The sequence below is a fragment of the Carassius gibelio genome, chromosome B4, assembly GCF_023724105.1.
Source record: "Carassius gibelio isolate Cgi1373 ecotype wild population from Czech Republic chromosome B4, carGib1.2-hapl.c, whole genome shotgun sequence".
Lineage (NCBI taxonomy): Eukaryota > Metazoa > Chordata > Actinopteri > Cypriniformes > Cyprinidae > Carassius > Carassius gibelio.
The window spans coordinates 17,370,639-17,385,364 of NC_068399.1; the positions used below are offsets into that span (position 1 = coordinate 17,370,639).

General features: G+C 37.6%; 1 protein-coding gene across 3 annotated transcripts in view; it reads left to right on the forward strand.

Annotated features, from left to right (window-relative positions):
• The window catches only part of LOC127956774 (transcription factor SOX-5), a 194,907-nt gene that overhangs the window by 67,963 nt on the left and 112,218 nt on the right, over window positions 1-14,726 (forward strand). For all 3 annotated transcript variants that reach the window (XM_052554966.1, XM_052554967.1, XM_052554965.1), the window contains one exon: window positions 9,460-9,512. The gene's annotated coding sequence lies outside the window, so the exon portion shown is untranslated. The remainder of the gene's footprint in view (window positions 1-9,459; window positions 9,513-14,726) is intronic.

Sequence of the window (14,726 nt, forward strand, 5' to 3'; positions counted from 1 at the left end):
TCCCTTAACCCAACCGTGACAATAAGGGGACAGAAGTGGTCATTAGCAATGATGGAAAGCAGAAAAGAGTTGTCCTTCATACGAGCTGTCATTAATGAGACGACAACGTTTCTCCCTTGTGCTTCTGATGTTTTGAGTTTTTTCTTTTTTTTCCACTTAAAAACCGTTGTCTATTCTGTAATAATATCAATATAATTCCCAATAGATAAATTAAGTCCCACTTTCTGTTTCTGAGTAAACATCGTGTTTCACTCTAAAACATCTTCAGTTACACAAGTAAAATGAGTTGTGAATGCCATTTCATGTTAAGATTAAATGTGTAAGGTCTCAGAAACCAGAGAATAATGTTAGCTCAGTGTTTGTTCCTGAGAGACCACAGACAAAAAAAAAGCAGACTCTGATCATGCTGACACAAATGTGTCTCTGAGAATTACACACACACACTGACGGACACAGGACAGACCGGGATGCCAACAGACGCAGATGTTGTGTGTGTGTGTGTGTGTGTGTGTGTGTATGTACATGCGTGTCTGTCCTCCCCACACAGTATGTGTCCTTTGCCATGTTCGGGTCTCCTCACGTCCTGTCATATTCAGAGATTTTCCCTCACGAGAAGAGACAGAAGGGGGCCCAAAAACAAGCAACACAACACACATAGATATCCACACACACTTAACAGCCAGTGGGGGTTCACTGTCTGCCGTAATCAATAGATAAAACTCACATGCTAACAACACATACACAAACATGGTGCCCTTAAACAGCGACTTTTGCAGCGGTGGAGAAACAGTGCAGAAAGTTGGGGGAGAAACAGTTTTATTATGATATCTATTTTAGTTCATCAAAAGAGCTTTTCTGAAGCATTTAGCTCTAAACTGTTAGCTTGCTAATCAAATGTGAAATGTGCTCAGATCCGATATTTTTCTATAGCTTTTCACATTGGTGATCAAATATCCAGTGTTAACAGATCATCATTCTGAACTGCAAAAAAACTGTATGAACAGGGTTGCCAGGTTTTCACAACAAAATCTACCCAATCAGGGTTTTTTTTGGTTATGGTAAACATAACTCATTAGTGAGGTTGCTTGAAACAGAACTCATGGTAAGAGTGAAAAAGTAGCCCAATTTTGTGGGAAAACTGGACTTGATAACGTTTGCGCAACACACTGTCATACAGAAGTATACACAGATGGTGTAAAGTAAATGAGTATGCTTTTATTTATTGTAAGATAGTCTGCAGACAGCGAAATTATGTAAAGGCAATATGAAAAATAAGAAATAATACTTTTATGATACAAGCCCTCATGTTTTGCTTGTAAATAGAATTGTCACTCTATGAGTTCTGACGCATCACATTGACTACCTTTCGCAATTGTCGAAAGGTAGTCCACTGCCTTAGTGCTCTTTTTTTTTTTTTTTTTTTGGATCAGGGTTTTTTTTTATGAGCTGTCTGTTAGGGAATGTATGTACATGCACAAAAAAGGTAAATTCATGCATAGTTGTGTGTATTAATGACAACATGCGCTCACACAGTTATTGTGCTCCACAAAAGCATGTTGTCTCTGACTCCTGTGGCTTGGTGTGTTGCAGTTGAGGGAGTAATTACAGTGTATGTGCTTTGTTTTCTGAGATGTTTAATTATGGTGTTTCTGTAAACGACAAAGTGACAGTTCAGGGCCCTTCTGTGTGTGCGTTCTCGGTATGCACACAGTGGATGGGTAATTTTGGTTGTTTGGTTAATGATATAGCAAAAGCCTGTGACCCTTGAGTGTGTTCTGATGGTTTGATCTTAATGGATCCCCATCATGGCGCTGAGCATCCTGTCTCTCTGGTTCTAACTTCCTCACTTTCTCTCTCACATCGTCTATTTATGTCTGATACTTCTCGGTTCACTGACACAGTTTATCTCAGTGGCATTAATGTCTTCTTTGTAAAGAGTGGACAAAAGCAGGGTGTTATTCTCCTCATTACTAACTCATGAACTCGCTACGCTTCTGATCTGAGGCCACTAAACATAGCCCAAACATCTCAGCTTTTAGAACTCAGCATGAAGTACTAACTGGAAAATGAGTTACAGTGAATATTGAAGTGAACTAAGTAAAGGCCTGTTCACACTAAGAATGATAACTGTAATGATAACTATAGAATTCACACCAATGGAAGATAATGCTGTGTTTGTTGTATGTTGCCTTCTGTTTTAAATGCTTTCGATTTTTTTTTTTAAGTCGGGTGGATTATTTTTTTTCTCTTCTCAGTGTTTTTGTTCATCAGCTCATCAACTTCTGAAAGTCATTTTTTATTCTTTTTATTCTTTTTAAATAGTTTTATGTAGCTGGAATTCATTTTTATTTCAGTTTAAGTTTTAGTAAGTTTAGTGTGCTTCGTTTCAGTGGGGTTTTGTTTTGGTCGAACAGAAGCATCAAACAGAAGACGATTTGTTCTAGTGTTGGGTCATCTTTACCCATTTTCATTTTTCTTTTTATCATATGTAAAACCGTTGGCATGTTAGATTGTATTGTCTGGTCGCATTTTGACACCCATTCTGAGAAAACGACTTTCAGAGTGAAAATATTTATTCATAGGCACTGCATAAAACCACACTGATGGACAAACACCATCGCTTCAGCGCCGCAGGGTAGATTGGTTGTATAACGTTTATTCAGATAGACCTCTTTGTATAGGAATGAGAGGAGATGAGACTCATTTTTTGGGAAGTCCATCCAGGAAAACGCATCGAATGGCGTTTATCTCCTGGGCTGCGTTGGCTTCTGAACGCAGGTGCGACCCTGACCTTACGCATACAGACTGTGTCCGTGCCTTTTTTCAGAGCATCGGGGACACAACGATGAGCCGGAAAATCACTCAAAGTCACAAAACACGATTAATTATTAAAAAATGATCGCAGCTCAGTAAAAGCACATCTGTGTAGAGGGCAGGAGTAACATGCAAACGGTAGCCATTAGCACTTGGTGATGTGTGGGTGTGTGTGTGTGAGTGTTTGTAATCCTGTGCACTGCGCATGAACCCAGTACCCAGTGCAGCTAATGAGCTGGCCCGTACGTAATGTGATTAAAACAGTGAGATTTGGTGTCATTCTGCTGGTGTGTTCAGGCGTGCTGAGATGAGCTTTATTAATTTAATAACGCGAGATCATTGGTTGGCTGGACGTGCTTTCCAACACCCCCTTCTACCCACCTCACAGCTGTTCTTCTGCCCCCATTACAGCTCTCCCCCTCCGTCCTGACTAACACCACCCTATTCAACCTGAACCCTGGCCGACATGTTCACACGCTCACCTGCTGCCAGTCGAAGGGCCGGCCTGCGGTCCCCACAATGGAAAAAAATGCTTAATAATAGTAAATAATATGTGTGTCTGATGTGTGTATATATCCATCTCCGTTAAGATACAGTGAGTGTTTGGAAGGATGAAACAGTGTTGAATGAAGTTGTAGAATTTATGTAGAATAATTGTAAAAATGGCACATGTAAGCGTATACATATGAAATAGAATCACTACTCACTATATTTATACACTCCTTCTGTATCATAGATCAGGCCCAAGTATACCTATTTATTAATACCAAACCTGAATGTGTTTTTCAGTGGAATATTTATTTATTAATAGCCATTACCTCATTTAATTTCCCTAATAAGACATCCGAGACACCCTAAAATGTATTGACAAACACTGACAACTAAAATGTATTTTTTTAATCTTATTTTGTTAAACAATTAGATGTATTATGATTAGTTAATTTAACCTATTCTCAGCCTAAATATGTAAGTCATAATTTCTGTTTTATAGGTTTCAAAAAGCAAAATTTCCCCTCGGCTGATTATACTTCTCTTCCACTGTTCATCACTGTCCATAAATGAACTTTGAGAATCTGCATTAGGACCTTAATATGTGTTTGTCAGTTAGTCAGTAAGCTTGTGATTCGTTTATGTCAGGGAATGCATGCCCAGTCATATGTCCAGCTGCATGATGCCTGTGTGTGTGTGTGTGTGTGTGTGTCTCCAAGTGTCTTTGAGTCCATCTTCCTCTCTGTACAGTTCTGTGTTCTCTAATTTTGTGCGCCAGATGACTTTTATTAGTTTTGTGTGACAAAGTCTTTAGAGAGAACGCAGATGGCTGAAATTAGCTGTACAAAAAGCCATTAGAGTAGGTAACAGATGTAAATAGGTTAATCTCTTTGTGTTGCTCACTCCGGAGTCTAACCTCACAGTCACACCGAGTCAGAAGAGAGATCTCTTATTTTCCTCCTCCTCCTCTCTTTGATTCCCTCCCCGTTCATTTCCTGTATGTGACCTGCATAGCAGGAAACAACTTAATTGTGTGAAAACACTGGTCTTGTGTATACTAGTTTGACGCAGATTACCGTTTTTCTTCGTCATGCTGAGTTTTAAATATTGCCTGCGATAATACAGAACAAGCATTCTGCCGGTTACAGAAGATGGACATCAAGCACCTACTGTATGTTTTTGATAGGGCATCAGACAAGACAAAGAAGAAAAAAAACAATTTAGTTATCTATATTATTGTATGACATATTACAGTGGTTTTTAACTAGGAGGCCACTAGTGGGTCTTAGCTAACTTCCAAGTGAGCCCTTAAAATTGTTTAAAATATGACAAACAAGTGTTAGCATAAGCTAAAGATATGTCTTATTTCAACCCAACCTCTGAACAACAATTTTTTTATCCTCTCCTTTTTTCTTTAAACAACCTGGATTGCTTCAGTCTCGGAAAACCTGGAAAACCATGGTAGCCATTTAAGCTCTAAAATATTCAATCAGGTATGAGTAAAAAAATAATATTTTAATAATTCTTATACAATAACCTGGAAAAGTCATGGGACGTTCTAAGTCTTTTATTTTTTGTGTGCAGAAGCCTTTCACCGGAGATCAGGTTGCAGACAACACTAGCAAATCCATGAATTATTAGGCTATCTATAAAAGTTTTTGTCAAACTATCACGATTATTTTTCAAATCCACTGGTCACAAACTGAAAGCTGAGCTCAGAATTAACTTGTATACATCAGACAGACACTAATATAAAGTAGCCTAACAATAAATTGAATAAATGTTAAATAAAATCAAAGTAATAGAGAAGAGGCCAAATCAGTCAGCAGACACCGGGATTCTTCCTGACTGACTGTGGGGCAGGAAGTCGTGGCCTAATGGTTAAGGAGTTGGATTTATAATCCAAAAGGTTGTGAGTTCGAGTTTCGGGCCAGCAGGAATTGTATGTGGGGGAGTGAATTTAAAGCGCTCTGTTCAGTACCACGACTGAGGTGCCCTTGAGCAAGGCACCGAACCCCAACTGCTCCCAGGGCGCCGCAGCATAAATGGCTGCCCACTGCTCTGGGAGTGTGTTCACGGTGTGTGTTCAATGCTGTGTCTGCGACTTTGGATGGGTTAAATGCAGAACACGAATTCTGAGTATGGGTCACCATACTTGGCTGTATGTCACGTCACTTTCACTTTCACACATCAATGCCATACAACAATTAACATTCAGGTGAGATCGGGATTTTTTTTAAACACTATGTCTATTTAAACACCCCTCACCACAGTATAGCAACCTTTTACCTCCAGCAGTCGGTGTGAATGAGGACAGCTGAGTATTTAGTCCAGCAAACACTTCTCCAAGTAATTAGCATCTTTAATGGTTGACTTTGACTAAATAGCAAAACCTTTTTAGTACTGCTTAGGACCCTGTCCTTTCATGTTTCCTGATCTCTTTATCTGCGTGGATGAGCCATGATGCTCAGTTTCACACATCCTTTCTGCGCCTTATGTAAGACAACGGTCGTATGATCTCTCTCTCTTCAACTCAGTTCTTTCATCTTTCCATCCTTCCATTCCAACAAATAAACAGGCCACAGGCCCACTTTGCATTATGGCCTGACATAGTCCCCATTTTCTATGACTGCATTATATAAGCGCTCTGTCACAGAGGCCAGAGAACAAAGGACCTGACTTATCTCTCCTCAGAGGGGAATTCCACCCCAACAACAATGAGATATTCTTCTTTTTCTGTCTCTAATGGAGTCCATCGATACACAAGGCATCTGAGCTGTTTGACCAGGTTACCAGTCAAACTAATTATTTTAGTCATTTGTATAAGATGTTTGCTAATATGCATTTAGCATTGTATCATACACAAATTATTATATAAGATTTTTGGGATATTCCGAGTTAATCCTAGCAGTTAGCACACATGCTACAATCATGTAGCACTAGCAGTGACAGGAAATGATGAGCACATGTGCTTAATGCTAGGCCATGGCCCTGACAATGCAGCTTCCATTAGGAAGTTGACTCGAAAACAATTTTTTCTTGTTGTCATGTATTTTTTTAATGCAGATTAAAATTCAGCATTTTAGTAGCAAAGTAATGGTATGCTAACTTAAAAAGCAAGGCATATGGTACTATATGGAAAAAATATTTTAGAAAATGTAAAGTATTCAATATGATCCATGTTAACCCATCTAATGTCTACGGAATATAATGTGCTACTTATAACAAGTATACACTTACAAAAATACTGTGGTAGTACTGTGAAAATACCATTATATGTGTACCTTATCTTTCTACCTGTAGCTTATTATTTCACAGAAGGATGCTTAATAATTGTTTGGTAACACTTTTGCTTGCTTGAGTGTTTCTGCGTTATATGAGTGGCTTTGGGATATAAATCGCAGCACTTTTCAGAAAAAAAAAAAGCTACTTCTATTTGTGAAAATATCCCAGGAGATTTATAACGAGTAGTTCTCTGCATTATTACAGTAAAGCGCGTTATTACAGTACTAAGTCACTGCAATGGAGCAGCTCTAATGCTAGTAAATTACAGATGATGAACCACAGAGCAAAAAAAAAAAAAAAAAAAAGAAAAATGTGGAAAATATATTTTAATGTGCATAATTAAGTGTGAAAATAAATGAAGGATATACATTCAAACCCAAAAAAATGCTTAGTTGTGTAAGTATTGATAATTGTGTAAAAGCTGTCATACTAACAGCTGTCTTTTAGTTGATTGTAATCCATTACATACCTTTCTATCAAAGTTATCTAGAATTATCAAGATAAATTTGTTCTGGCACAGTTAAGTATGAGTTCTTGTCATTACCATCTTCTAAATTATATAGAATAAACTGTGATAATGTAAGAAAGGTTGAAGATGTCTGAATAAATTTTGGTTTGACTGTATCTATTTAATACATTTAACCAGCTAACATTATACATACTCTTTTGGATTCTGTACCCATTATTTAAAAAAGTTACAAATGCAATAAAAATATCGGTATCGGTACTCAGTATCGACAAGTACCAAAAATAAGAGTATCGTATTGGGTGAGTACTGTAAAAAGTGCATGGTATAGTTGCATCCCTACTACTTATAAAGGATATATCATGCATGATATTTTCTCTTCTTCCCTAATCCTACCCAATATTTAAACTATTAATAAGCATCAAATTAGAAGCTTTTTAAGGCGAAAATTGTATTTAATGATTCGTTAATAGCGAGAATTGGGCCTTAAAATAAAGTGTGACTGATTGTTTCATCTTGATGTTCAGATAAGCCACACAGATCCATTTTTTCTGCCCCTCTGTAGTTGCTATTATTCACTCTTATTTTGATCCTAGTACATATCTTCTGTATTCTGAGGTGCCATAATGGAAGACGTTGCTGCTATTTTGTGAGCTAGAAGATAATGTGGGAAAAACAAGTCTCCTAGAGACAGAGTAGTTTGTGTAAGGAAGGTTTGCATTGCTTTGCCGTGTATTGTTGTGGAGGTGTTAGCCGCCAGCTCTCACGCCCCACGTCTGAAAAGACCAAGACAGAGGAGGTAAAGAGTGCATTCAGCCCAGGAACTCATTTCGTCCTTTCAGGGGCCACTCTCAGATTAACAGTACAGGCTTCCATCATGAGATGAGGGCGAGAGAAAAGCCACATCACTGAAGACTAGCACACAAAAGGGGATTTCAATCAGCATGGCACTCAGGCTGGCTTTATGGGCTGACAGGACTAAATAAGACCGTGCTTTAAGCAGGGCCTCTGCGCTGACACTCACACTCACACATTTGAAGGAAAGATATACACACATACACACACAGATAAACAAACATACACACACTCCTACCTGTAGGCTCAGAGCACAGAAAAACTGCATTATAAACACACATACACACTGTTTTTGTCTAAAGTACACGCCCACGGTTGTACAATATAAGTTTGGACTCACTCCACTGAATTTGTTTCTCATGATCTTAAAAATCTTCTGTAAAAAAAAGTGTTTATAAAAAGGCTAGTAGTTAGTTTTGTAGCTGATTTAAATTGTATGTATGTAATTAATCTCTGTATGTAAGATTTAAGATTTTTATTAAGATTAGATGGTAAGATTTTTGATGCTTCTTATGCTCATTAATGCTGCATTTATTTGATATTGAAATTATCAAATTGTCATCAGCCATCACTTCAGTCTTCAGTGTCACATGATCCTTCAGAAATCATGTTAATATTTGTCAATGTAGAAAATGGTTGTGCTGCTTAATATTTTTTCGTCTAGTTTTTTTCAATATTTAATATTTAATAATACACACATGATATATATATACAAGCATACACACACCCAGTCACAATGTTGAAATTTATCTTGAATCCCACTATTGTACAATTGTGGGCCTGACCTCATCTAAACGTGTTGTACAGACATCTCCTTCACAGAGGACTTCAGGCTGTACACTAAATGATGACATCCAAGTTTTCTCGGCGGATTATACACGGCAGCGTGCAAGATTAGAAACTTACAATGAGGCTCAGCTCATGTAATGAAAGATCCCAATGTTCTCTCAGACTATACAACCAAGTCTCTCCAGCACATCCCTGCAATGTTCCAGTGAACACATATACAACCACGTCTCCTAAATCTCATCTGGCTTGATCTGTAGCTGTGGGACAGTGGTCTAAATCTCCCAAAACTACTCACAAATGACATGGTTTACCAATCTAGTTCTAAGAAGGATGATATAAGTCTTAGCACTGGGGTTGTTGAGGAGAATCAGAGCTTGCCAAGAGTTCTGATAAAGCTGAGAGAATCCTCTCCATTCTGCATGCTTACACTCATAAACTCAAGACGAGACATTTTAAGTACCGTACAGTTTACAGATGCAAAGATAAATTCTGTGAAGGGGATTAAGAGTGTTTCAAGTTGTTTATGAACAGAAAAGTCTACACAATGTCCGTCTTGAGGTCCAGAAGTTCTTCAATTTTTAGTATAGTTTCACGTTAGAATAGTTTCAAGGCAGAACACTCAGTTTGGCAGAACAAAGTTTAATCATTTTGTTTTCACCATCATACAATCTCTTCAAGCGGTGAAATGCTTCATCAGTTGAGAGGGCTGGAGAGCTTCAGTCGAGTTTCTAACTTTTTCTTTTCATGTGCGTTTTGTATAGGTATAAGACAACACAAGGACAAAACTTTCACCAGAAGGAGCCTCGACTGACTGGTACGTAATACAGTAGGTGCATCTGCAAAAGGGCTTTACAAACTTTCCCAATCCTTGCATTTTTCATATGTCATTATTATAGTATTCTCATGGCCCATTCTGGCCAAAGAGATGCAGTAATGTCTGGTGTATTCAACTTTTAGACCCAGATCTTTGATCTATTGCACTATTAAAGTATAACATAAGTGATTATTTGTTACTCCTGACTAAACTTAGTGAGAGTTCCTGAATATTTGATATTTACGTGTGTATATATATATATATATGTTTGTGTGTGTGTGTGTGTATCATTATTTACTCTACCTTCAAAGGTTTGGAGTCATTATGTTTTTTTTTTTTTTTTTTTTTAAAGAAATACATTATTCAGCAAGTGCTGATTGAATTGATCAAAAACACAGTAAAGCTATTTATAAAATTACTAAAGATTTTAAATAAAATATTAAACAGCATAGCTCGTTTTAACATTGATGATGGTAAGAAATACATTTTAGTGACACAACATATTAGTAACACTGAAGGCATGATGGTTGATAAAAGTTCAGCTTTTTTATATTTCCGGTCGACTAGTAGCCGTTCATTTAAAATATCAGTCGACTAATTGCACGTTTATTTATGAACTGTTAAAATCATTATAATGAGCATTTAATTGCCTACAAAGCCACAAGCACTCAAGCACACACATAAAGCATGCCACAACGTACCGGTAGAAGTAATGTGTCAGTGAAAAACAGTAAAGGAGACTGCATTAGCATTTAATATATTTGCTAAACTAGTGCTTTCTTTGTTCTCTGTTTAAGAGATGAATTCGGCGACACTGACTCATCATCTCTGCAGTAGTGATGCACCTTGTTTCATAGGGAGTACGTAATCAGAGAATATTTGTTTTCCATTTAATTTGGTTCATTTGAAAGTAGACATTTCACTCTCTATATATATATTTTTAATGGTTGTAGGGCAAAGATATAGCTACATGGAGTTTCGCGCTTAAGTTCACAGACCGAGATGGAAGAAAGCGCATCCTGTTTGCTTTCATTATTTTACAAAAGCACGTTTGGTTGTTTTTGTAAGCACACACAAATAAACGTATATCTTTACAGATTTGAAAGATGAATTACTCTTATCTGAATGACCAAAAATGCCTATTTTAGAGGTAAAGTTCACCCAAAAATAAAATTTTAATGTTTATCCGCTTACCCCCAGGGCATCCAAGATGTAGGTGACTTTGTTTCTTCAGTAGAACACAAACTGTTTTTTGTTTTTTTTTAACTGAAACCGTTGTAGTCTTATAATGTAATTGGATGGGAATTATGGCTCAAGTTTGCACATTGTGTGTATTAGAGGTAAAAAAATAAAAATTCTTGCACAGATTGATCGTTTTGTGTCTTTACACATCAATGTATCATCACAAGCCGCAGTGTTTAATTAGGTTTTTATTGTATGTTGTATGATATTGACATTTACTTGAGGTGAAATACTAGTAAAAGGTAAATTCTGTGTGTTTATGTACATATACATGTACATATATATATAGGTGACCTTTTTCCTGACTACACAATACTGAAGTGTGCTGTACTTGCCCAAATGCTTTTATGGTGGAACTGTGTAGTTCATTAATGAACTATGAAAGCCTTGATCATGTAGTAGACATTGCCTCCTGGCTCTTTAGACAGCATATGTTCCTCATCCCCAGCGTTCACACATTTACACACTCAAACTCACCTATGAGCGCCATCAGGGGTCTGATTATGTTTATGTGTGTGTGCGTGCGTGCGTGGATAGAAGCTGGAAAGGGTCTGTTTGTCTGTTCATCTGTGTTTGTGGGTGGCTGGGGCTGTCGGTGGGCGTCTTTGTCATGTATGTGTGCCATACATGTCTGTGTGTGTGGGACTGTATCACAGACGGGCTCGAGTGTGTCAGAGAGGCCGCTGTCTCGCAGCTTGTAGTCATATTCCATAAAGCCTATGAGACTCAGCTGGCAGTATGTGTGAGTTCGGTCTATTTCCGTCTTTCTGACTGTGGCACTGCCCACCGTGTGTGAGTCTGCGTACCACTACCCACTGTCTATGTGGAATGCCAGTGGGAGACCGTCATCCTGTGCCCCCTTGCAGCGGGATCTACTATTCCTGTGCCTTCATCTCCAACTTACCATCCTCTCTTTCTTCCTGCATGTCTCTTTCACTGTCTCCACCTCCTCTCCGTCTCTCTTCATTTCTCTCTGTGGGTATCTATGTAAAGTACATAGTTTTGGCAGGCAACAAACACATTTATTATTGTTAGATTTCTATTTTATCTACACTATAAATAGTAATCTGATTGATGTCGAGTTTTATTTGTAGATACTTGCTATAGTCGATGACACAATGTGCTCTGATCCAGAAATCATTGTACTGTCCTTAGTCCCTAATGGCACTGGAGCTGGACCCACTTAGGAAACAATGTTCATTATTGACTCCAAACTTCTATCAAGATATTTGCTTTTTGTTGTCTGGCTTAGACAGAATACCGGCTAAAATCACATCTAATTTCGATGCCTTAACCACCCAACAAAACACCCCACCCCCAACTTGTGGTTATTTTCGGAAGTCTTTTGAATAGATTTAAACATAGTAAAAGCCTTTTGGCTGCACTATAATTGTTAGCTGAAAGCATAATAAAATTTCCCAAATATTCAACAAATGGACATGAAAGGAATGGCAGATTTTTTAAGCATTTGGAACAAAGAAATCTTGTCCCAATTTTCATATCATGCCTCTACCTCACAGTGGTAACACAATCAAAATCTGACTCACTTTTTTAAGTTCTCAGTACTGTTAATGAACTTAAACAATGAAAAGCACAGTGATTGTTATATATATATATATATATATATATATATATATATATATATATATATATATATATATATATATATGTTTTTCTTTTAAACTTTCTATTCATGGAAGAATCCTAAAAACATTTTCCCACAAAAATGTTAAGCAATACATCTGTTTTCAACAGCAATGATAATAATAATAATTGTTTCTTGAGCACCAAATCAGCATATTATAATGATTTCTGGAGGATCATGTGACACTGAAGACTGTATGAATGGCTGCTTAAAATTCAGCTTTGCCTGTCAGCACAGGAATAAATTATATTTGAAATTATATTTAGATTATCAACAATTATTTTTAGTAAAAGTAATAATTTCTCAAAATCTTTCTCAAATTTAAAAACAAATATATATATACACATACAGGTGCTTCTCAATAAATTGGAATGTCGAGGAAAAGTTCATTTATTTCAGTAATTCAAAGTCAAATTGTGAAACTCATTTATTAAATTCAATGCACACAGACTGAAGTAGTTTAAGTCTTTGGTTCTTTTAATTGTGATGATTTTGTCTCACATTTAACAAAAACCCACCGATTCACAATCTCAACAAATTAGAATAAGGTGACATTCCAATCAGGTAATCAACTCAAAACACATGCAAAGGTTTCCTGAGCCTTCAAAATGGTCTCTGACAATCAATGACACCCTTCACAAGGAGTGTTAGTCACAAAAATTCACAGAGTGCTGTACCCAAGCATGTTAACAGAAAGTTGAGTGGAACGAAAAAGTGTGGAAGAAAAAGATGCACAGCCAACTGAAAGAACCACAGATTTATGAGGATTGTCAAGCAAACTTGATTCATGAATTTTAGAGGACTTCTCAATGAATGCACTGAGGCTGGGGTCAAGACATCAAGAGCCAATGTCACTGCACCCGTTTACCAAGAAATTATGGAGCACTTCATACTTCCTTCTGCTGACCAGCTTTTTGAAGATTCTGATTTAATTTTTCAGCAGGATTTGGCACCTGCCCACACTGCCAAAAGCACCAAAAGTTGGTTAAATGACCATGGTGGTGGTTTGCTTGACCGGCCAGCAAACTCACCAGACCTGAACCATGGGGTATTGTCAAGAGGAAAATGAGAAACAAGAGACCAAAAAATGCAGCTGAGCTGAAGGCCACTGTCAAAGAAACCTGGGCTTCCATACCACCTCAGCAGTGCCACAAACTGATTACCTCCATGCCACGCCGAATTGAGGCAGTAATTAAAGCAAAATGAGCCCCTACCAAGTATTGAGTACATGTACATGTACAGTTTCCAGAAGGCCAACGATTCACTTAATTTGTTGAGATCCTGAATTGGTGGGTTTTTGTTAAATGTGAGCCAAAATCATCACAATTAAAAGAACCAAAGACTTAAACTACTTCAGTCTGTGCGCACTGAATTTATTTAATACATGAGTTTGATAATTTGAGTTGAAAAACTGAAATAAATGAACTTTCCTAAACATTCTAATTTATTGAGAAGCACCTGTATATATGTATTCGCAGTCGCGGTCAGGCAGTTGTGTCTGTCGCCTCCAGTTTTCTCACCTCTCTTTCCTCCTGAGGCCAACAGCAGCAGCAGCAGTGGCAGCGGCAGCATCGGCATTCCTAATTGGCCGTGTGCTTGACGTCAGCTGTTGTGATCATATAAATTTATTGGTGCTTAGAAGACACAAGCTATTAAAACATTACAATAGACATTAGTGCAGGCCCTAGCAGTCTGTTTGGCCTAACGAACATATGCTTCCCTACCAATGCCTAAACTCTTATTTATGGATTTAATTTAATGTGCGGGAAGAATTCTAAATTAAATTTGGTGTGTGCCTCTGGAGAGTGTCGGTGTATAATAACATGGTAATTTTTACACATCTTTATGAGAAATGAGAAAATTAATTCTTTCTGACAAGCTGTAATTACTGGGCTTGGACCAGTCGCAGCTGAACAGTTTGAGCTCAGCTAGTCTGCCAATGAACTGAAGGAGAGGAGAACAGATAAGGAGGACACACACAATTATAGACGCACACCCACATGCACACACGGACACAAAGACACGTAATTATATACACCCACAAACACACACCCCCACACACACCTACAGACCAACATACACACGCTTAATGCTAAAACACGCAGTCACGAATGCCCATGCAAACTAACAGACTCCTATACACGTAATTACACACACAAATATATAGAAGATGCCATAAACCAGTAGTTGTAAGCTGGTTTTGCTTAAAAACCAAGATTTTGCATTGGGGCATCAATTGGTAACCAAACACTATACCGAAATCGCAACCATGTTCTTAAAATCAATCAGTGAAAATATTTTTTTATTTAAATTTTGATAACACTTTA